Consider the following 24,044-nt stretch of genomic DNA (forward strand, 5'->3'; position numbering starts at 1 on the left):
TTACAGGGCTTAGAAATGCCTAAACTGCTGTATGAAGCTCTGAATAAAACAAGGTTATTGTTAGTAAATTGATCTGCAGCTCTCTTTTATACAAGCAGCAAGAAAGAAAGGGGGTTCATAAGATAATAGACGTGCAATTGAAGAAATTGAAAAAGGAAATGGGATTCTAATTTCTAGTGCAGGTCATAAAAGAATATCAAAGAGCAGGGAAGGTTGACATACTAAACATGTAAAGACATATAATGATGATGACCTCAGGCCCTTGAACTCAAAATTTAAAACAAAAGACTTAAGAATCTCAAATGAGTTCATTGTTACAATCTGTTAAGGGAGAGCACTCACCAGGACTGAGAAGAGAAGAGACTACTTGCTTAGAAGACTGTCCATCTTCCTGGTAAAGGATACTGGAGTGGATTTTCTAGGTTTGTCTTGCATCTCTTACCTGAAAGACAGTAGCGGCAGTGGTGGGAGTGCTGCGGGCGCTGATGTGGGGCGGGGGAGGGGCAGGGTGGGGGTTAGTAAATTGCGGAATATGGACACACAGAGGTAAGTACACAAAGAAATAAATCAAACGAATGTTGCTGCTCGCGCTGCATCGCCAAATGCGATGCAGCACGCAATGAAATTTGTTTTATTTATTTGTTTATGAACTTACCTCTGTGCTGCCGTATTCTGCAGTTTACTACCCCCCACCCTGCCCCCCACTCGACGTCAGCGCCCGGCAGCACTCCCACCACAGGCCACTACTGCTGAAAGACTGCTCTAAAGATTATGGGGACAAGCTTCTTGTTCACCTCAGATGAACTAAGTCTGACAAAAGGAGCCTGTGAGCTGCATAGAACGTCCCTACTTTAGAACTGATTGGAAATGGGAGGAGAGCCTTTTGCCACTTTATCCCATAGCCACATGCCCAAGAAAATACCCTTGAATGTTTCATATCGTTGTGTGCACCAGGGAAGGAGTCATAAAACCTTTTCTAAAAGTTATGACTTAACAGAATTTCCATCTTTGAACAAATGATGCAAGAGTCCAAGCTCACTCAAAGAAGCAACATCAGTGGCTACATTTTCCCGGTGTACCAGTCAGAGCTTTCTAGAGGGAGGTATGAGGTTTCCAAAGAGTACCAAAATGCCCAGTGAATCATACTTGTTTTGGAGTTTGGTTCCTAGTGTTTCTTAATGGTTGTTTTCTGATAGTAAATACTTTCTTCACCCTATTTTCAATGTTACTTATTTGGTGTCATTCAAATCATTAAACACCACTTTTCCTGAAACTTTACCTTGTTTGTTTCCTAGCAATCATGTTGTTTTGGTACTGCTGTTCATGTGCTACATTCTATTTCCTCTGAGGAATGCTGTGGTACTTGTGCTGACCTACCAAGAACAAACTAGGTATTCCTCAGGGAAACATGTTTACCTAAGAGGAATTTGAAAGTGAACGTTTTGACTTCGTGGAAGCGCAAAATTATCTCATATCACGAGTTACGTATCTCTCTCAAATAATTTAACAATAAGGTGTTCTACAAACAGAAAATAAAGCTGGCTATAATAAAGGAAAGATGCAGGTTTTGCAACTTGAATATTATAAATATTGATGCACTGCATAGTGGGAGTCTGTCATTGTCATTGGGTGGATTGAAATAAACAACTGTGTATAGACACTGTGTGAATAATTAGCCCTATAACTAAGCATAGGATTGCAAACAAACATGGGGTACAAAAATAATATGCTATAGTTTGACTTAGATTCACTTATGAGATATGGTATTAATTTACCGTAGAACATAACTAAACTAACAATGTTTACATCTAGACCTGAAACTTCATTAATGTCAATTACGATTACACTTATCAAATAATAAAAAAAATGGCATGAAATAAGACGAAGATCTAAAATGAAGTGCGATAATGCTTGAGCTGGACAACAGTCTAGTGCTTGATCTTAGATTGTACATTGCTCAATATAGGTTTGGACTTTTTCTTCAGATCCTGTCAATGCATCCAAAGTAGATTTAAACTATATGTCGAAGAATAGGATGAAGCGTAATTGACATATAATGCAGCGAAAGAACAGAAATTCCAACCTTTTATCTTAAATATTAAGAATATTCATGATTATAGGTTGTAGTAGTACTAATAGAAGTAGTAAGATTGTAATTCATAAAACAAAATTTACAATAATACCCACGTTTATCTTTCACCATTATAACAGCTCGTCACTTCAATGAGCACAGTATAACGACAAATATCAAATACGAATTATTTCTGGAGAAAACTGAAAGTGCTGCCTTACACGGATTACTGTCCTGAAAGTCAACTCCTTTTGAAAAGACCAATTCTTATAACCTTTGATGCACATTACTTGGGGGAAGACTGGCACATGTATGTACTGAATAGTGACCTTGAAGAAAAAAGTAAATATGAAAGTTGAAAATTTGTAAAATAGGAAGATGCCTGTCGCTCTTCTTTAAAACACTAGATCGTAATTTGAGAAATGTAGCCATATTCACATCAATCTAAGCCCTGTTGAAGCAGTTAAGATTGCGAAACACATGTTGGCTGTCAATTTACATTACTGACAAAGGAAAAAAATATTTCCACTCACATCTTTCATGGAGTATTGTAATGGGCAGATGAACAAGGGATTATATTGAAAATTGATTGTACAATATAAAGAAATATTTATTTGCTGAAATTTGATGTAGCTTGGGCTAATGATGATCAAAATAAAAGTCTGTGTAACAATGCGTTTTGTATGATTAGATGTTCTATGTAAATAGAAAGTCCTTGTTTGACCATTACTATTAAAATAATTGAAATAGCTCTCATTGACAGTATTGATTGATGATTCAAGTACACAAGACATGAGAAGATAATGCTTCAGTAAATTAGTAATGTATGTTGTGATAATCTATACACCACAGCAGGGAACGACAGCTATACAAATGTGGCAATGCCATGCAATATAAGAAGTATTGTCATTGACGGCTGATGCAGCTGCAGTGAATGTGTGCCTCAGCGTTGATGACGCTGTCATAAATATGAGGAATCAATGGAAGAGGATATTAGTGAAGTAGCTGCTGCGAAATTTAAGCATTTGCTTATAGTGGTACTTGAGTAGCTGACCACTTGATCAAACAATTTTAATGGGCTTGAATGTATGAGTCACCACTGTGAGAGGGACAACCACTGGCCACTGCTTATACTGCTGGTTCTTTAATCTCAATGTCTTGTTTGAGTACACTGTCTTGTGTCTCTCCAACAGATTATTGCCTCTTCCAGGCTGAATTTTCCTTTTTTTCAAATAGAATTTTTTTTTTTGATAATCAACTTTATTGAGTATATGAAGCAGCAAAAAGAAATTCATTGGTTACAGTTGATGAATCAACACATACAGCGGTTTGGAGTCAATAAGACAGATAGATCGGGTCAGGCCGTTCCAGCCCAGCAGTTCATCTTGTATTGCATTAACAGCAGAGCATAATAACAGTCGGTACATCGAGAATCATGGCGGAATCATGTTGAACCATTTCCCCCATATTTTGTGGAACAATTCTGGAGCACCTCGGGCCTCAAACAGGGCCTCCTCCTGGGTGTCGAACCAATCAACCCCCGTCCTCCACCCCCTCACAGTGGGTGCTGCAGCACGTGACCAATACCTTGCTATGTCTCCTTTGGCTACTGCCAACGCCGTCCCCAACAGGCGTTTGTCCATCCTGGAACTATCTAGGCCATCAAAGACCCCCAACAACATCCGCAGTGGTTCATGGGGGATCTCCCATTCCAGGGCTTGTGTGAGTTCCCGTTCCACCCCTCTCCAGAACCACATTATCTCCGAGCAAAGCCACACCATGTGGTAAAAATCAGCGGGGGCTGAAGCGCACTTCGGGCAGTCCGGGGAGGGTCGCAGGTGGGCCCGGAAGAGTCGCTCTGGGGTGAGGTAGACCGTGTGTAGGAAGTACATCTGCACCAGATGCAGCCTGGAGGATCCAGTCAAGGGTCTGGGCACCATAAGAGCATCTCTCCAGTCCGCCTCCTCCAGGGGGCCCACCCAGCCCTCCCACCGAGCGCGTACTGTATCTAAGGATGTAGGGCCATTGTTCACTAGGGAGCGGTAGATGCAGAACACTCCTCCCCTGCCCAAGTTCCGCATCATCACCTCGGCTTCCAGTGGGCTGAACTCTGGGAGGGGGACCGGTGAGGGGAGATGTGCGTGAATGGCATGGCGCAGCTGCAGGTATCTAAAGTGTTGGGCATGGGGAAGGGCATGGCGCTGCTATAGGTCTGCGAAGGCACGGATATGGTCCCCAACCCAGACATCCCTGAGGACCGAAATGCCATTCAGATCCCATCGCCGGAATCCATTCAGGGACGAAACCTCTCGGAGCCAGATGCCATCCCAGAGCGGTGTTTGACGAGTAAGTTTACAGTTTCACCCCTTGTGGCGCAGAGCAGCACGCCATGCTAGGAGGACCGTTCTAGTGATTGGCGCTATGGTCTGTGGCACCGGGCTACCATATAGGAACGCTTGGATCTGTGGAAAGTCCGTAGCCTCGAGCTCCACACGATATGCTGGGTCGGACCAGCCGCCCGCATACCAGTCGTGGATGACAATTAACTTAGTGGCAAGGTAGTAGAGGTAGAGGTGAGTCACTCCTAAGCCCCTATTGTAGGGGGAGATGCGGGTGTTCGCCAGGGATATACATGGGCGTCTACCTCCCCAGAGGAATCGGGACAGGAGCCCATCAAGTTCCCGGAACCAAGTGCGGGATAGGGGGATAGAGGTGTTTTGTGAGATGTAGAGGAAGCGGGGGAGGACCATCATTTTAAAAAGGGCGGGGAAGGGTTGGCCACCTTTTAAGATCAGCCTTCATTCAGACAACCAGGGGTGTGATATTCAATGCCCACTCGAGTTCCGGCAGGAGGGCCACCCATATCCCAAGGTACTTGACCGAGTGGTGTCTGAGAGGGATGGTCGACTCCGGAGACCCTTTTGAAGGCCGCGAGGATCTTTAAGCACCTGGGGACCGAGTTTTCTGGGTCCGCCAGATATAAAAGCACGTCATCAGTGTAGAGGGCAATTTTGTCTATGTGGCTCTCGTTCCAGGCCCACCCTTGGACAAGGGGGTCTCGTCGGATAAGCGTCGCTAGGCGCTCCATTGCTAGCGCAAACAGGAGTGGTGAGAGAGGGCATCCCTGGCGCATACCTCTACAGATCGGGAAGGCCTCAGAGAGCTCCCCATTAACAAGCACCCTGGCTCTAGGGTTGGCATAGAGGACCTTGATGAGGCGGCGAAACAGGGGGCCTAAGCCCATCGTCTCCAGCACGTCCTGCAGGTAATCCCAGTTTACCGTGTCGAAGGCCTTCTCAAAGTCGAGGAAGAGAGGGTCCAGGTATGGGGGGATAGGTGGGCACGGTGGGCCAAGGCCAAGTGGAGGCGACAAATACAATGACGGGTGCCCCTAGCCAGCAAGAACCCGCACTGGTCGGGATGGACCAGTTCCTGTAGGAGAGGCTTAAGCCTCTGGGCCAACCACTATTGTGGCAAAGAGCTTGATCTCAGTGTTGATGAGCGAGATTGGGCGGTAATCCGCACAGCTCATAGAGGGTGGCTGGGTCTTAAGGATTACCACAATCGTGGCCAGATATGACTCAGGAGGGAAGGAGCCGGTTTCCACCACATGCTGGAAGAGGACCAGTAGTCGAGGAGCCAGGGTATCACCGAAGGCAGCGTAGTATTCCTGCGGAAACCCGTCGGGCCGGGCATCTTGCCAGGGTGCAGGAGGGTGATAGCCTCTAGAACTTCGTCGAAGGTAAAGGGGCGGTCTAGGGCTTCCGCTGAGTCACGCGTCAGACAGGGGAGCTGGGCATTCGTCCCATCCAACAGGGCGGTCAGGGGCGCATCTGCCGGTCACGCAGCTTAAAGGCTTGCATAAAAGTGTGCAAAGGTTCCGGCTATGGCCGCGGAGGTCACCTGGCGGGTACCGTCTTGCACACGGACCTCTGGAATAATGCAATGAACTTTGGGATAGGAGACCAAATTTTGAAGAGGTTTGCCATACTTATCCCCCCAGCCGTACACCCGCGCCACCGACGATCGCCACAGCATTTGCGCCGAGTCCAACGAAATCTGGCAGATTTCCTCCTGATTCACTGTCAACTGCCGGGTGGGGTCTGTGCGCCCAGCAAGAGATTGCTCTGCCTCCAGCCAAGCAGCTCGGGACTCCAGCTCCGCGAGCGGGGCCAGTTGGGTTGCCCGTTTGGCATGCACAAGCCCCCTTGCCACCCCGCGAATCACTGCCTTGCCAGCCTCCCAGAGGGTCCCAGGCGAGGAAACTGAGCCTTCGTTGGTGGAGAAGTAGCGGCCTAGTTCTTGGTCCAGCGAGTCCACCAGTGTGGGGTCCTGTAGTAACCAAGCGTTGAGACGCCATGCCGCCCGCGGGCCCAACGTGGAAGACCCAAGTCGGAGGGAAACCAGGGAGTGGTCATAGATTTTTATGTTACTATAAATTATAACATTATTCCTATGGCGATTGGCAATATCAATGTTATTAATTGCTATTCTTAATTAAATTATTTACTCTAACCTCTTTATACTATGCAAAAATGTTGCATATCAAACTTTGCACAATCCTCATCAATGGAAACAGTTAATTTAATGAAAAGTCTTTCATTTCACGTCTGGCCGGTGTCCAATTTCACAATAGCCTGCTTAGAAGGAAGAAAAAGCACCACTGGCGCTAATTCACTTAATCATATCTTTGGTTTCTTCAGTAACAGGTTTTGCCCCATTTTTCGTGGAAACTTCCATATAAACTTAATATATGTTCCACCTCATGAAGGAATAAGTTATTTATTTTCTACTACCCGGACCCATTAAATTACCCTTCTTCTATTCGGGGAGTGTTAAGATGCCATTATAAATCTGCCTTTGTCTTGCAAATCTTCAATGCTAGACAGACTAGTCTTAAATCGTACATCCTTATTCCTAGGAAAAGGGGCACAATATAGCATGCAGTTGGGTATTCCTAAAGGTACATCAGAATAGTAACACGCACGTGGTTTGCTGAATAACAAATTGGAAGGAAATGATTTGCTTTATCTGCGCTAGGCATGTGCAACCTTGCTCCAATCTGATTCAAGTCAAGGATTTGCCTGGAGAAAATACTAAAAAAAACGATGTTGATCTTGTTGGTGAGTACTTAAAAACAGATAAACACTTTTCCGTTCTTGTAGGGCAATTTCTAAGGACAGAGATATTACTTTTTTTCTCATTGTTCTTCGCCAAAAAAAGATTCAGCCGTGAATCTAGGTCAAACACACATATTTATCTGACTAGCGTACATCTTGCCCATTATATGTTGTCTTTCCGAAGGACTGGACACCTACTGATTCCTTGATGTTTGTTCCTTTCACCCAGGTTTCTATTAAGACATTTGACGCACTTCCAGACTCTTGACACTGACAGTTTCTCTAGCTGGAGAGCCTTCTTTATAATACACGCAAATATAATTCTATAATTTGCTAACAAAATGTTCTGACAGTGAGCTCGCTGTTATATCGCATCCTAACAATTTGTGAGATGCAGTTTTTTCTTTTTTTAATGTCGGTAATACTGTTTTGATCTGTTTATGTGTTTTTTAGTTATGATTTAAAGTAAATAAACTCTTATCGGTTGATTGTTTACTGTACAGTTCCATGCACATGTCATGCCAAGGGACGCTGGAATTATGCGGCAGGGGCCACCAAATTATGCTGCAGGTTTGACTAAATTATGAGCCAAAAAAAGGTAAATTATATGGCATAATGCAGCACGTTTGTTGATATTCTTACTTTATTCGTTTGTAATTTTTATACATGTTAATATTTCCGGGGAAAAGATGTCACCTCACCAGTACCAGTTTACCAACTAGAACACAGGAATAAGCAACTAAAAGATGACCAGCTAACCTATCTGTGGGTTCTTTCACTGCGGGCGCATACCTCTCCATATTTCTATGAACTTTTTATCTGTTTGACCTAGAAACCTTTTTTTTTTGTTTCAAATCCGCAGAATGTGCAGCAGATGAAGGAGTATGTGGCAAATGTGGCTAATCCATAATCATGCAAAAAAATTGCGACTGCAGAATTGCATAAATCCAGTGACCCTCATTATGGCTCATGCAATTTGCATATGATATAGAAGGGTATGTGCATTGTGGGACCTGTGGCAGCCGACGCTTAATCTGAAGGAGAATACAGCAATCTAAATAAATAAAGTCATATTTGTTTTATATACCACTTAACTTATTTCGCTAACCTGAGAGCCAATTGTAGTATGTATACATTGGCTCTATTGCTGTGTTAAAATAGATACTAAACTGTTCCAGTAAAACCTGAAAGTATACAAAATGGGCAAAAAAATAAAAAACTATGGAGAATTTTCCAACAAACCCTTTTTTCTGTAACTCGCAGACTAAATAAATACTTTTATTCCTGGAGGCATTTCAAAGCAATACTTTTTTGCTGATTAGGGGAGATTTTTTGAGAAATATGTCGAATATGCAAAATTGATAATTTGCTTGTTCCGACCTTCTACCAATGCGGTGTTTGTTTTCAGTCTCCTAATAATAATTCTAAGCTTGAAAATCTCAAATAACATAACCTTTTTATGCGTAAAGTGCATGCTCAACCCTTGGTCCATTTATGCGCTCAATAGCAGATGTGCAATATTACCCAACTTAATGATACGCATGTTATCGACCTTGGAAAAACGAGAAGGATTTGAGCATTAAGTCACCCGCGGTCTTTGGAATAAATGCATTAGGCCTCTGAGCCACCATACCAAACTCTTATATCACTGACATATGCAGGCCCGGTATTGCGCCTGATGAAAACTCTGCTAATTACATTTGCAATGACTTTGCATCATCTACAGTTGATTAGAATGCCTTAATTCATCCTTACCAGATATTTTCCCATTATCACTGCATTGTGTCTCAGATCCAAGGGTTTAGAAGCGTTCATCAGTTGGTGCATGCTTTTTTACAGTTATTCTACCCTAAATGTGGCTGCAGGTGTCATCCAGTTGTTTTCTGTATAATAAATGTTGTAACGTTCTAGTTTTTTTTAATAGACACCAGCGGTAGTAGCGAGGTGGATCCTATTTGATGCTGATCCCTTCATCAACAGGAAGAATGCTTAAGAAGTATCCAGTCAATATTTGATGTTCTGTTCTGCATTGTCGCAAAGAATTTGAAATGCCTGGCACATTTTAGTGCAACATTTAGACATATGCTAAATTACTCTTGCGAGACCACAGGCAAATCTTCAACTCAAGATGGCACTGTAATTATCATGACAAGACGATCCATGCGCAAGTGGCAAATCATCGCTAGGTCACCTAACATCATAGGAAGGCAACCGTAATTTGTAGATTTGGTGCTTTCACGTCTTAATGACAGTCCGCTAAGTGCTCTGGTAGCAGGCGTCTCTGTGTGAAGCAGATATCTTATATAGTGGATGCATACAAGCCATCACAACAAAAAAGACAACAAAAAAAACAAAAACAAAAAGGTGCACAATACCAAAACCTTCCTCTTTGTGATGTTTCTTTTCATTTCATCCAATAAAAATAAAATGTAAGCATCTTCACAATTTGGTACTATATCAGTGCAGCTTAAGATAGCTCGTGCAAATGATGTGTGTGCTGTGTCAAGAGCTCCTGTAAGTGGACATCTGAACAAAGGTTCACCCAGTGCTTTAAATATCAAGGGTTAAATGGGCAGGAATCGTTTGATTAATTAACTTTTTTAATACTTTTAGATGCACAGGTTGTTCTATTTTAATTATTTATTTATGATTTCTTAGGCACTGTAATTTGCTGTTAAGAAGCGCTACCGCTAAAGGATTACACTCCCAAACCTTTGCTCATGTTCAACAAAACAACTTCATTCCTCAATGCCTCCCACTTTCTTGATCCAGTCATATGCTCTTCCCCTTTCAGTAGGTTGAAAAGTACTTGGACGCTTTCAAAGCATTGCCCATTAACAGTACACCTTCTTCACCAAGAAACGTACATAAAATCTACATGTGTGCAGCACTTTCTTCAAGACATTTCATATCACTGACTTCAAATGCAATCAGTCTCCCATAGAGACATAGCCCAATCAGAATTATGGTGAGAAAAACTTTGGAGTTGGGGGGTGCAAGAAAAAACAAGTTATGTATTTTCCCAAAGAATGGATCACAGAGACTCTCCTTGCTTTGCAAAGAGTGGACCAAGTGCTCAAGTGGTAATGGAAAGAGAGCTGGCAAGTCGGCAATGAATATTCTCACTACTTTGTATAGCTGCAACCAACCTTAATTAGTACAAAAGACTCCCTGCTTTCAAAGTGGTATTTCAAACGTTCAAAACTCTTTGTTTGCTAGCATATTGACTGGTGACAAACAATGTCCACTGTCTTTTTTCAATTTTCCATCATTCAAAAACTCCGAAACCCAATGCATTTTGGGTCGACATGTCCCTTCATCAGGGGAATCACCACAAATGCCTCCATGCAAAACACTGTAATAAGTCAACTGTCACTGAGTTCTGGAGCCATGGTGGCTCCAGAACTCATTGACAGTTTACTTTTTATGGTGGTGGCATAGACGCTCCAGAACTCAGTGACGGTTGTCTTTTTAAATCAGCGAATGTTGGCTCCACAACATGGTGATGATTGACTTTTTATAGCGATGGCATGGTGGCCCCAGAACTCAGCAATGGTTGACTTTTTATAGCAGTGCATGGTGGCTCCAGAACTTGGTGACCATTGGCTTATTATAGCGGTGGCATGGTGGCTTCAGACCTTGGTGACCATTGACTTTTTATAGCAGTGGCATGGTGGCTCCAGAGCTTGGTGATCATTGACTTTTTATAGCGGTGGCATGGTGGCTCCAGACCTTGGTGACCATTGACATTTTATAGCGGTGGCATGGTGGCTCCAGACCTTGGTGACCATTGACTTTTTATAGCGGTGGCATGGTGACTCCAGAGCTTGGTGATCATTGACTTTTTATAGCAGTGGCATGGTTACTCCCCAACTTGTTGACTGTTGACTTTTTATAGTGGTGGCATAGAGGCTCCAGAACTCAGAGACGGTTGTCTTTTTATGGCGGCGCATGTTGACTCCAGAACTTGGTGACGGTTGACTTTTTATGGCGGAGGCATGGTGGGTTCGCAACTTGTTGATAGTTGACTTTTTATAGCATTTTGCATTGAAGCAATTGACGTGTTTCCCCTGATGAAGGCTCATGCCAATCCCTAAATGTTTTGAATGCGGGAACACATTCAGGTTGTGAACGTATTGAACAACACATGTTCCAGAATATTTGATGCTTTGCTAGAAGCAAATAAGTTCCATAGAGCGGATTCATCTATCAAGCATTGAAGATTTTATGTTCAGAATTTGGTGATCAGCCAGTTTACTTTGGTTTAAATGGATTGAGTCTGCAGGCAAATTTGTTACAGTGTGTGTTGGAACAGGTTAACAGGTTTCTGCTACCAGCATCTTCGTAGCAGAACTGGTGCTCACATGGACAAAAAACCACCATAACAGCATGTTATATTTTTTGTACATGTATCTGACATTGGAGTCAGAATATTGAGTGCATCTATTGGTCTTTAGCTTTATAATGTTATTTATTGCACACCACGTGTAGAAACATACTTCATTTGGATTTCAAAAATGAAATATTCCACATAGCTAATTGAAATAGTTTTGTCTGTTGCATTAGCACTCACTTTCAGCTATTTTAAAGGGTGTCCTGAGGATACTGTGTTGAGTAGGCTACATATTTTGATAGGTATAATGAAATGGCTTTTCTTGCAAAAGGTTGTAACTATGGTAGTATGTTATATGAAGTAGTAATCTCTATCTATGTTACAGAAGGCTGCTACCTATGGTAATATGAAAAAGTGTAGGCATGCGTCTATATTGATTTTTTCACCTTTTCCAATTTAGTCACACAATCAGGGCCCGCTGTATGGCTGTGCGATCGGTGCAACCAGACCGGGTGTTGACTTGGAGAAGAGGCGTCATTTTGGAAAATGGGTTTTACCATTTTAAAAGCACCTGCTGCCGCGAGATGCCCAGTGATTAATCGTCTTCCTGGATAGGGACTGGAGATTTGTATAGTGGAAGTTTTGACTCATCCTAAGGTAGCACAGAGGGTTAAAATGCCTGCTGCTAAGAATGTATACCATGCAGATAAGGAAATGCATATAATGTAATTAGGTCATTGGGTTAATGCTTCTGAACGAGGGCTCCTCTTGTTACTCGTCTCTTATAAGTCAGAATCTTAATATAGAACTTTGAGCTATTAACTGTCATCCTAGAACTGCATGCAAACTGCAAGTAATATGTTAGAGCTATATGTTTTTTCCCAGTCTTGCATCATCCTAATCTTGTGAAAAGGGTTCATTTGGGAAGAAAACAATTCTTAATATGAAAGAGAACCCCTAACAATGATGTTAAGTTTTAAATGTTGAATTTGTGTTTTTCCTGAATAAGAACTTGCATTATATTGCCTACCAGTATCGATGACATGTCACACCTACACTAGACGTTATAGTACTATCTGATGTAACATTTTGTGTACACTGATTTACACACATATGATTGTCTCTGTGCAATGTGTGTGTAGTGTAAAGTGCTCTGACACCTTGCACTGGTATGAGTGGTATGGAGGCTTGAGAGGCCCTGTTAAAGGGTGATGGAATCTGTGGCAGAGGTGGTCACTGGGGGAGCGCCAACAAACATTGTCGCACAGGGCGCCACCACCGCTAAAACCGGCCCTGCACACAATTGCTGAAAGACTGCACATAAGAGAGTATTCTTAGCCTAGCATTGAATGCTTTGGAGGTAATTTACAGAAATCCCAGTTCAGAATGATTAGTTTTATTAACTCTTCTATCAGTATTTCAATCATTATAAAGCCAAATGCTGCCACTTTGGAGTTGTTAAAATTGAGTAATTGCACAGACAAGGTTTTAACAATGCATGTTGCCTGGAGCTACAATTGTGCGGTAGTTACAGACCACAAAATCACAGCCTCACATTTGAGAAATGTTCTTCTAATTCAGCGCACTTAAAACATTGCTTTGTGGTCCCATAGACCACATCATCATCTCCTTTTCGCTTGCAGTTTTTTTTTTTTACCTGAAAGACACATGGCGGTTGTACAGAAGTGCACACAAACCCACTCTCGACCATGGCCAAGTAAGAAAATAAATGTACCCAAAATATTTTGGGTTCCAGCAGAGGGCACATTAATCCCCTTTAGGCAGGAACTAGTGAACAGGTTTTGTTAGGCGCCTTCGGGGATGTGTCTTACAGTGCTTAATTTGTAAAAATATATATATATAAGAGTGCCAGGGCCCTCCTCAGGAGGCCACTGCAGCTTGCACCACCCATTGTCACCGGTGGCATTGCCAATCACAGTTCCTATGCAAATAATATCCATCAATCTGCTATAAGTGTGTTATTTGAGACTGCCCGAAGCCCATGAAGTTATAAGAATGGCTTGGGCGGCTGGTATTAGTTATTTTTAGTGTATATTGAATTAATAAACAACTGTTGTGTTGCTCATCTTTTAATTACACAAACAGCACCACCATGTGGCAGGTGTCATGAGAGCTGCTGTTGACAGTTAAGTGCTGAGTGCAGAGCACCGGAAACCACCGGCTCACATTAAGCACCGGTGCTATCTATATGTGTTGGCAGTGATTCCAGTCTTGTAAGGCCACCAAAGGATTTCAATCGACAGTCAATCTTTGCTTTTTGCAAAGTCTCAGCTGAATGTTAAAAACATTTTCAACAACGATGTGTTTACTTCGTACTCAAAAATCCAATAAAGCAAAACTTTCTTGTGTGAATGCCTTATGTAATTAAACCACTGAGGCCTGCATAATGAAGCAGACACCCACCAGCAGAACATAATTGCATATTTATGATATCGCAAAACAGGACACACGCACAAGTTATTCAAACGAATTAATACTTGAATACACTATGTTTAAAGCAGTTTAACAGGAAATGAGACCCGACTCTTTGGTCAGAATTCAGCTCACACACAATTAGCAATCTTAATTCTGACACTTGGGAAATTCAGCATTAAAAATCTGTAAACTTTTTCTAGTTGAAATGAAGCTTTAACTGTTAGCTCTGTCTTTAGCTTTAACGATTCTTGTAATAGTTCAGACTGCATGACAGCTTTTGTCATGTGCTCCACTTACATCTTGTCCTTTCATTAAAGGAAGTTATGAAAGTGCTGAGTGCTCATGTTATTAATGGTGGTTAGCATATTATAATAAAAGGCTCATTTTTCTAAGGCGCTGCCAAGCTTTTAAGTCATTATTCATGACTGACTAATGCATTCAAAGGAGTGGAGCGCTGATCCCGCAGGACATTGTGACCGGCAAGAAAAAAAATATCAAATTTGCTAATAGTTAGTTGTTGTTACATTCCACTGAAACAGCAGAGAGCTCTGTAATATAAATCTTACTCTTCAATAAATAACACATACATGATATACGATATCTGCACTTTCTTTCAAAATCATCTTTTTTTTAAGCAAAAATATTTTTTCTCTTTCTTAGCCTTTGCAATAATTCTGAACACACACATAAACACACTAATATATTCACACACACACACAATGATCTAATTTGGAATACATAATTTAAATATATTCTTTCATATCCATACACACTGCATAGGTTCGAACTTTTCTTGCAGTCCAGACTCGCAATTTTGAGATTCTATGTGGTGTGCACGTATCCGCTTTTGACGAAACAGCATACATTCCGCTATTTCATGTTTTATGTTCATACTTCAGCACGTGATTAGGAGATCCATTGCACAGAAAAGGCCTGCACACATTATGTGTTTTTACATCCGAAATGTGAATTTTAGAATGAATTAACAAAAGAGCATTTGTAAAATTAGTTATTTCTGAGAACAGATTCCTAAATAGGTTTTTCTTGGAGTTTGGGTGGAAACTTTATATTTGGAGCTAATGGGCTGATAGCCTAGCACAGTGCAATAAATACTTGTCACTGATACACTGAAGTGATCTTGAGTTCATCAGCTCAAATTCCAGCAAAGCTGACCTGACCTTCCATCTTTCTGTGGCCATTATTGTGGTATGAACAGCTATTTAATGTAAGGTACTCTTTTTAAAACCCATATTATAAAATAGTACCCATGAAGGAACAACAACTTGATAGACTATCAACATTTTCGATGACATCATGGCTGTGAGAAGTTTATGAAAAGTAACCCTGGGTAGGGTAGCAGTGATTTTAATGTAATATCTCAGGGTGCGGTAATTGGTTTCCTGAATGGAAGTATACATCTTGAAAGGGTGAGAAAGTCACTATACAAAGTACACAATAACAAAGGTTGAACACACTCTGTCGAGAAGAGCGAGACCAATTACACTGATTTTTTTTGCTTTATTCCACAGAAATCCATGAGAAGACATTGTCAGTGGAATGGAGTTAGAAGATAAATGTACCACCTTGGTGTAGCTCAGCTTTCAATGAACTGATGTAGGGGGGAATGTCACAGGCAGCAACTCAATCAACACAATCTGGAATTATAGCTTTTGCTTTGAAGAGATGCACAAAGGATAGCCAGGGAAAAGTTGAGAAGTGATTGTTTTTACCATGCAATGCTTTTCTTTTCTCCCCCCAGCAGGCCCTCTCTACACTTTATACCCCAGTGACACATTGTACTTAGCAATTCATTCACTCATTCACTTACTCACTTACTCATTCACTTTCTCGCACTTTAAGATGCCCCTCAGGTCCCTACTGAAGGCAGCCCAGCCATAATCTTTTCTCCAGCAAATGCTGTACTGCACAGAACGGGACTTCTCAAGGCACCACTCACTCTCTCCAGCAGTCCAAGATACTGACATTCTACGGCAAAACGTAGAAGGCTCTTTTTTTTTTGCATCCCAAACGCAACCATAAAGGAGCAGTTGTCCTTTATGGGCCCATGCTACATCGAGCCCAGCCCTCATTCAGTCAAGAGCATAGGGGCTCAACTACAGCAGCTTCATGGACAACCTAGGAAGGACTCCAACACTCTAGAATTGTTCACCTTGAGATAGGTAAGCTCTCAGATATACCTTTCAGAGTCCTGAGCAGCAAGGCTGATTGAACCCTGACACCACTGCCAGATCCGAAGTCAGAGCTGCTAGAAAAATAAAAGAAGTGTATCCATCAGTCCAGCCCTAACTTTCAGCATCTCTCTCTTCAGCTTGTGAGGCCACACGGCGATCCAGCTGGGTGTGGTCTGAGCGCAGATGCTACCTTAGAGGAAGGAGGTGTCAGCCTCTATCACCCTGTCATCCTCCTGCACCTTGAAAACCCATAACAGATTATTCTCAAGGTTTATTCCTAACAGGCACAGTTTATTTCATGTTCTCCACTATTCAGATTGTTCCACTTTTCTCTCAATTTGCTTGCCTATCTTGTGATCTGACACTCTCCTCCATTTCTCTCAGTATCTTTCACAGTAACATGAATACACAATAACATGAATACATCTGCCATATTGGGTTCTCCCCACACCTGCCTATGGACCTTCCCTCACCATCCCACAATAAATGAGAGCACGGGAACAGAGAGAGAGTTGCAAAGAAAGCAGCTTTGACTCCGCTGTTGCCAGCATGGAGACAAATCCCCCTAAGGACAAGGCAATGGTGGTTGGTGTCGCCACAGCATCATTCACCTTTCCCTAGCTCCCTTGGGTCTGTGGAGGCAAAGGGAGGCGTTTTTAAACTGGTGGCAAATTATTACTGTTTTTGCAACCAAAAACAGTCAAACATTCTGCACCGATTGCGCTCTAAACATGCCCCTTCCAAATACCGAATTGTAAATGGAAAATGCGATTCATTACCAAGTTACCGAATCGCATTTTGAATTTTGTACATTTGACAAAGGATTTTTCCGGCCCAATTCTTTGAATTGGTCCATTTGTGGCTGGAAAAATGCATTGTGCATCTGACCCTAAATCGTTTTTCACTGCACTTACATTAGAAGGGTGGATTTCTGTGTTTCAATCATTAGCGGACTTCATGACACCCCTTTTCTCTCCCCTGTGCAAGTTCATCCAATGAGTCCCTGTGCAGGGGAAATTATTGCTGAGAGATCTGCTTCTTAACGCTATGTTAACTAAAAGGTTTTTGCTATAGTTTGATGCGGCACATTTATAATTTATATATAATAAAATGCTTTTATAGTCCTGTGGTATTGGCGATTTGTAAGATTAAGTAGCTTCACCTTTTTGCGTTGAGAAGTGTTTTTTGGAGTTCAAAAGTATGATGGTTATAACGAGTATAGAAAAAGGATGATCGAGTTGGGTTCATGTTTTAGCTTGATCACCTGAATCAATAAACTGAACCAAGTCGCTAGTTGCAAATTAACAGTTGCTAAAAGAACATCTATTTTAGAGTACGAAGACGTTTTCTTAATTTTATGTGGTACAAAAGATGGAATGAAGTAGTATTTTTTCCTGATAATCTGTCAAAACTCAGGAAATGTAAATGTGAGTTCCCCATGGGTGCCACTGTTCATTTATATTTGAGTGCCTTAACGTAATTAAATGTTTGAAAAAAATTGCTTCTGGCTTTTAATATATTTCAAGGCAGCATCTGCGGAAGTTGATGGAACCTGCCACCATTGGTAATGATCAGTTTAGATAACCGCTGGTGGCTTTTTATAATTCATTACAACACACATGCCTTAGTAACTTACCTCAATGATGACATCTACGACTAGTTAGTCACGTGTGTTACCTGAGGAGAAAGAAACAGAAGATCTTTAGTTCAATCTGGTTTATTATAATTTGTAATGTTTGTTTTTCAGAAGGCACATTAATAAATAACACATAGGAACAAATGCATATCACTTCGGTACGAACAGAGATCTGTAATTAAAATGGTAACAAGCAAGACAAATTCTACAAAAAGTCCTATTAACAATTCTGTTCATGGATCGAACAGTAACAGTTACGAAACTGATCACACCGGAGTGTTAAGGGAAAGAAAACATCTTCTTTTAATGCATACATAGTGTACCGTATCCCTTACAAATATTGAGGGATGAGTGTTTGTCTGACCCCTGCTTCGACCACTGCTGCTTCAGCTGCACAGCAATATATACGCCTGACTATCAGCACCAGCACCTCCCCTTGGAGACAGCTGCCCTGCCTCGCACCCTAGACCGAAGTGGTAGCACACCAAGCTGGGCTTCATATGTGAATCCTGTGCTCAATCTTCGGTGATCACCAAATGGCTTCTTAAAAATTGCTATGATCAAAATGCAGGACCACTTCCCAAATTGATCATTTTAAACGTTAGTCGTTTTTTTATTTTATTTTTTTCTGTCCTGAACTTTTTTTTTTTTTTTTTAATCTTTCCATATTTGCAAAGAGAGGCATGTTCAAGTGGACCTCACCGGCTAATCCCGTTTTTCATCCAAATATGTTGCATTTCAGATTGATAGTTTTCTTATTTACATTCTAGATTTGCAGCCAAAAAACCCATCGTGCAAATTAATCATGTCTAAAAATGTATAACTAACCAAAGTTGTAAAACAGAACATGGCCACCTTCTCCCCTACTGTAGTAGGTGGGGAGCAGCAGAGGAAGCACACGTTCTGCATATTCCAAGCAATAAAATACCTACAAGTGTGCATAAGAGTCACCGCAGAGTTCTGTGAGCTCATAAGTGCACTTGGCCTGTGGCATGATGCCTCTTCATATGCTCTCGGAGTTTCTTGTTGATATGAGGTATTCTTATCAGATATAACTGGGAGTGCTTTAAGCCACATGTAATGTCATATAACTCAGAATGACTCCTATTGAGACTAATGATACGTTTGCTGCACTCGCCCTATTATAGTTTCCTGGAAATGCAGCGGCCAATTGATAACTGACCAGACTTCTCTTGGCTACTCCTCCTCAATGTGCTTGGCTTGTTCCTCCCCTGAGGACCGACATTTGCCTTTTTGCTTTTATGTGTAATAAATTAATCCTTCACTTCAGTACAGGCATACTGCTGAAATGATTGTGTGCTGAATCATATCAGACCTCACAGTATGAATTGGGGAAACGAATATGAGGTACATGTTTAGGAGAAACCTTCCTGTGTATAGGGCAAGGGGTCCAACCAGGCACTGTACAACGTTTAAAAGTTGGCCTGGATGGAAATGTGGATTATCATCCATGTGGCTCGAGCTGCCCTAGTGCTTTCTGTATGTTAATTGGAGAATCGCCATTTCATTACAAGACCGGAGGCTACCGTTATGCATGTTTAAAGCTTTTCAATGCCATACTGATCACATACTCCACAGGCAAAAGGTAAAAGCTTGCAAAGGTGGAGGCATTAAACCAGTCTGCCACTTTTGATATATCGGAAAGTGAGCCTCCAGCCCAAAACACTTTGCTGGCCATCGGCCCCCCCCCCCCTTCCCCCGAGAAAAGTGTGCTCCAAATTTGGACAAATCTACTGCTGCTTCAAACATGACTGTTCTTATGCATCTTGAAATGGTAGCTGTAGACACCACCTTATAGGGTTTCACAAAGGATATTATTAATTGATCTTAACAATCTGGTCTAACATCAGTCATTCTATGTTCATGCAATTTACAACACACAGTTTCTTACAGTCTGCAAAATATGGATAAATAATATTTTCAGAGATTGTTTTGGTTCTTTTCCTTTTTGAAATGCACTCCATCCATAGAGTAGTATCTATTACAGATCTCTAACGCCTTAACATTCGATACTCTTCTAAAAGATATTAAACAGAGAAAGGTTGCTAATTTGATAGATATTTGTTTCTGGAAAGATAAGGATTATCAGGCTACAAAACAAATAAGTTGAATATGAGGTAAACATTCCATAACAATTCACATGTAGCTCTTGTAGGGCAACAAAGTCATATTTCCTTCATTACCCTGCAGTTAAAGGGTCACTACCAATTGAATCATCGTTTTTTAGTGAGTAGCCTGCTGAAATGCCAGATCTCTAACAGTTAACTGTTCTATAACATAAAACTGATCTGAAATGACCTGCATGGTAGTGCGCTACATCTACTACAGGAGCATCCACAGGATTTAAATCCCGTTCCAGGCCGCACCCACACCACTTTCTCCATACGCCTGTGCATCTCTTCCTTGTTTCTGGTGCCCATGACTCATCCAGAATGCTTTCGGCCTGTCCTGAAAGGCCTGAGTAGCTGTTAGATCTCCTGAAATCTTCAAAGCAAGAAGGTTCATGTTTCCTTTTAAAAGAAGAGGATAATCTTCGCCTTGTTGTCCTTGGAATCAAACTTGGACTGTCCACTGCCAATTCCAGAGCTCCTGGAAACCATAAGTGGGTATTCCAACACTGACTAATTAAGATGATACTGCATCACTCCATCCATACTTTCAGTAATACCCACTGAATTAGTGCAAATGGAGGTAAGCCATAACAATTCTCTTTGTTCCAAATTTAGACTAGAGCATCCACTGCCAGGACTTTGGGGTCGGATATCCAACTGTAATACCGTTCTACTTATAAAGTTAGCCTGCTGGCAAACAGGTCCACCTGAAATGGGCCCCACAGATTCTGAATCTTTTTGAAGAACATCAGATTCAGCTTCCAGTCACTTGAATCCCTTAACAAACTCAACTTTTGATCCTGTGTTATGATGCCTAGGAAAAAATTCTGCCTTCAACAAGATTTCTTTATTCCAACAGAAGTACCAAATATGCTTGGACAAGTCTGCAAGTATCTTTTGTATTGCACACCCCAAGTGATTGATATAAAAGACTGCTGCAAAATTGTCTAGTCTGATGAGGACAACACTGTTTCTTAGAGTAGATTTGAAGCTCATCAAAGCTTTCAAACCCACCATGATTTCCAAACAGTTTATGTGAAGTGGGACTTCCTCCTGAGACCTCTTCCCCCATTTCTATTTCTCCTAGTTTCGCATCCCAGCCCAGGTGCTTGCATTTGACTCCAAGGAATGATCTGGGTTGTTCCCAAACATTGCCTTGCCATTCCAACTGTCTAAATTGTTCCAGCTCCATAGCAGGTCTTCCCGTGTTTTCTGTGACAGGGAAATTCAGTTTTAATACCACAGACCTTTCCTCGACCGCAAAGATTTTAGTCTTTGTAAAGCCCTGTAGTGTAGTGGTCCCCAGGAAACTGCTTGAATGGAAGAGGATAGAAGAACAACCACTCTTGCTAGTTCGCGTAAGGTCACCACATATTTTGATAACACGTAAGTTCCCTCCCTCTTTATTTTGGACAATTTCTTTAGTGGTAGTTGTACTTGGGCCATAATGGTATCTACCTAAAACCCTAGGAATTCTAGATTTTGTGTTGGGGTCATTACGGAATCCTTGACATTGATCATAAATCCTAAACCCCTCAAAGAGATCCACTGACCATTTCATGTGCTTTAGCAAACCTACCTGATTTTGCAATATCATTACGGACCTCTTGACATTGATTATACATCCTAAACCTCTCGAAGAGATCCACTGACCATTTCATGTGCTATAGCAAATCTTCCTGATTTTGTGATATCAGTAGCATATTGTATAGATATAGCACTAGTTTTATGCCCCTTCTTCCGTAAGAAGCGACCACTGGTCTTAGAACCTTGGTGAAGCACCAAGGGGATGTAGAGATGCCAAAGGGGGGGCAACAAAACTGGTAGACTATCCCTTTCCAGATGGACCTTTAATATTTTTGTGAATGCTTGTCCATAGGGATTGTGAAATAGGCATCCTTGATATCTAGTTTCACGAGCCAGTCTTTACTTTGTAGGATATCTCTTAGAAGACGGATACCTTCCATTTTGAAATGACTGGAGACTAGAAAAATATTTAGTTCTCTTAAGTTAGTCCTGGGTTTGTCACTCTGCAGATAACCCACTTGAGTAACATTTGACTCACATCTGAATCTACTTGAGTTGTTTGTTACTGATCTAAGACTAACTCTCTGGGTTGCCGTACTTGATAAGGTATTAGGTTGAATTTTATCTTGAACCTCTTTATAGTATCTAGCACCCAACAGTCGTTTGTTAATAATGTCCAATTTTTGCTGAATAAGTGTAGTCTTCCCCCTACCTTTAAAAGGGAAGAACCAACGGGGGATAAGACTCTTACCTTGCTGGAACCTGCATCTGCCACCACCTTATGTGCATGTATTTCGACCTCTTTGTGGGAAGAAGGAATTATTGTTTCAGATGAAATATCTTCCGTAACCACGTTGTCCTTGTTAGTAGTACAGGGACCTATGTTGTCTGCAGCTGACAGCCAGTCCCATCCTGTCAGACCTTCAAAAAATTCTACCCCTGAGCATGTGTCTCATGTTCGTTTGGGCCTTACTAAAGGCTGAGAAGGTCGAGACATACCTCCCTAGTATTTAAATAACATTTTCCCCGAAGAGTAAGCCCTTCGGGCCACCCTGAATAATCTTGTTAGCAAGGTCACCCAGTTTCGGGTTTATTTCCATTAATATTGCTCTTTTACGTTCAGAGGTTAGCCCTGCATTGGCATTGCCAAGGATGCATAGTGGTTGTTGACTCCTCCCCGGAGGAGTTAAACCTCCACAGGGGTGCCAAGTCTAACATTCTAGAAAGTGGTCCTAGAGTACCTAGTACTTTGTCTTGGCACTGCTTAAGGCAGTGCTCAAGCCCTTTTCTGAATCCCATCTTGCTCTGAATAGAAAAGTCAGTAGTTGAGGATCTTAATTAGGTGTCATCCCTGATTTGTTATTTAGGAAGGGTCTGGCGCGCTTAGCCTTCATTAAATTGTGGGTGTCTTTTTCAAGAGGCTTATGGACACAGAACTTAATAAAGCTCGCTATATGGTCCATGAGCCTGCAGTCTGACCCTCTTGGGTGTGTGATACAGGTGGGGTTAAACATTTTCACACCTGTTGAGTCTTTAATAACCTTAGAATTACCAGGCTGGTCCAAGTCCTCATCAAGGAGGTCATATCTCGGGTTTCACAGGGATCAAACACGTATTTGTCCGGCTCATCATCAAGATTCATTGAGAATGGATACTCTTCATTATCAGTTTGAAAACTGAGGTCTTTTGTGCCATGAAGGTCACTTGTTCTTCTTGTGTCGCGATGGACACCTAAACTTTTTGTGCCAATATGGCAGCTCTTGCCAGTTGTGCCGCTGTGGACACCCAGGTCATCCGTAGCGCACAAGCTGCCTAGTGATTGCTCCAATTCTTTTGTAGCGCACCTGCTACGACGAGGCTCATTACCCAAGTGTTTTGTCTTTTTTAAGGCCTTACATCCTTTCGGAAGGGATTGGCCTGGTCCTCTTTGGGTCCGAGCAATCTTTCTTCAGTTTAGGGTGGGGTCGAGAAGGCGTTGTGCGACCTCCGTTATTTGATTTTGTAGTCTGTCATCATCATTTTAGCCTGTAAATGGCGATAGTAGTCACAGATTCCCATTGCTGGTTGCGCTTATTTTCTAAGGGTTTAGTGGTGAGAGGAGGTGTTAAGAGTTAGGCTAATCTTTGTTAGTGAATGATATTTTAGTGTGCTGTTTCTTAGTGTAGTAACAGATAGTAGTGGGTAGTTTCGTAGGTCTCATTGTAAAATAGAATTCTATGTGTATTTTGCATGTTATATTTTATATTGCATTTATTAATTATTGTTTTAATGGTTTTCTACTATGGTGTGTTTTATTTGAGGATTACAAATGTTGTTTGGAAGGGCTTATAAGTTTTTATTTTACAAGCCTTTTGGTTTTTGAGGCGCTGGACTTTATTTTTAACCTCAATGTTTTTTTTCTTCAAAGAAAATACTTTGCTCTTTTTAAAACAATGTTTTAACCAAATGATTTTTTTACTCTCCTCATTCAATTTGAGTCAAGCCGTTAAACCAACAGTTATGCAACATCAGTTACGGCTCACTTCTCTGGCTATGGAACCTTATTTAAGCTTTGTCCCTAGTGGATATGATAGAATGCTTCCGACCAGATTTAGACT

The 24,044-nt window shown here is 41.6% G+C and overlaps 1 protein-coding gene across 2 annotated transcripts in view; it reads right to left on the reverse strand.

Annotated features, from left to right (window-relative positions):
• The window catches only part of MGAT4C (MGAT4 family member C), a 1,083,724-nt gene that overhangs the window by 586,076 nt on the left and 473,604 nt on the right, over positions 1-24,044 (reverse strand). The window contains exon 4 of one of the 2 annotated variants that reach the window (XM_086936888.1): positions 17,789-17,829. The gene's annotated coding sequence lies outside the window, so the exon portion shown is untranslated. Of the gene's footprint in view, positions 1-342; positions 445-17,788; positions 17,830-24,044 lie in introns of those variants that run through there. The other variant, XM_086936894.1, reaches the window with a different exon arrangement.

This window comes from Lissotriton vulgaris, chromosome 1_1, assembly GCF_964263255.1.
Source record: "Lissotriton vulgaris chromosome 1_1, aLisVul1.2, whole genome shotgun sequence".
NCBI lineage: Eukaryota > Metazoa > Chordata > Amphibia > Caudata > Salamandridae > Lissotriton > Lissotriton vulgaris.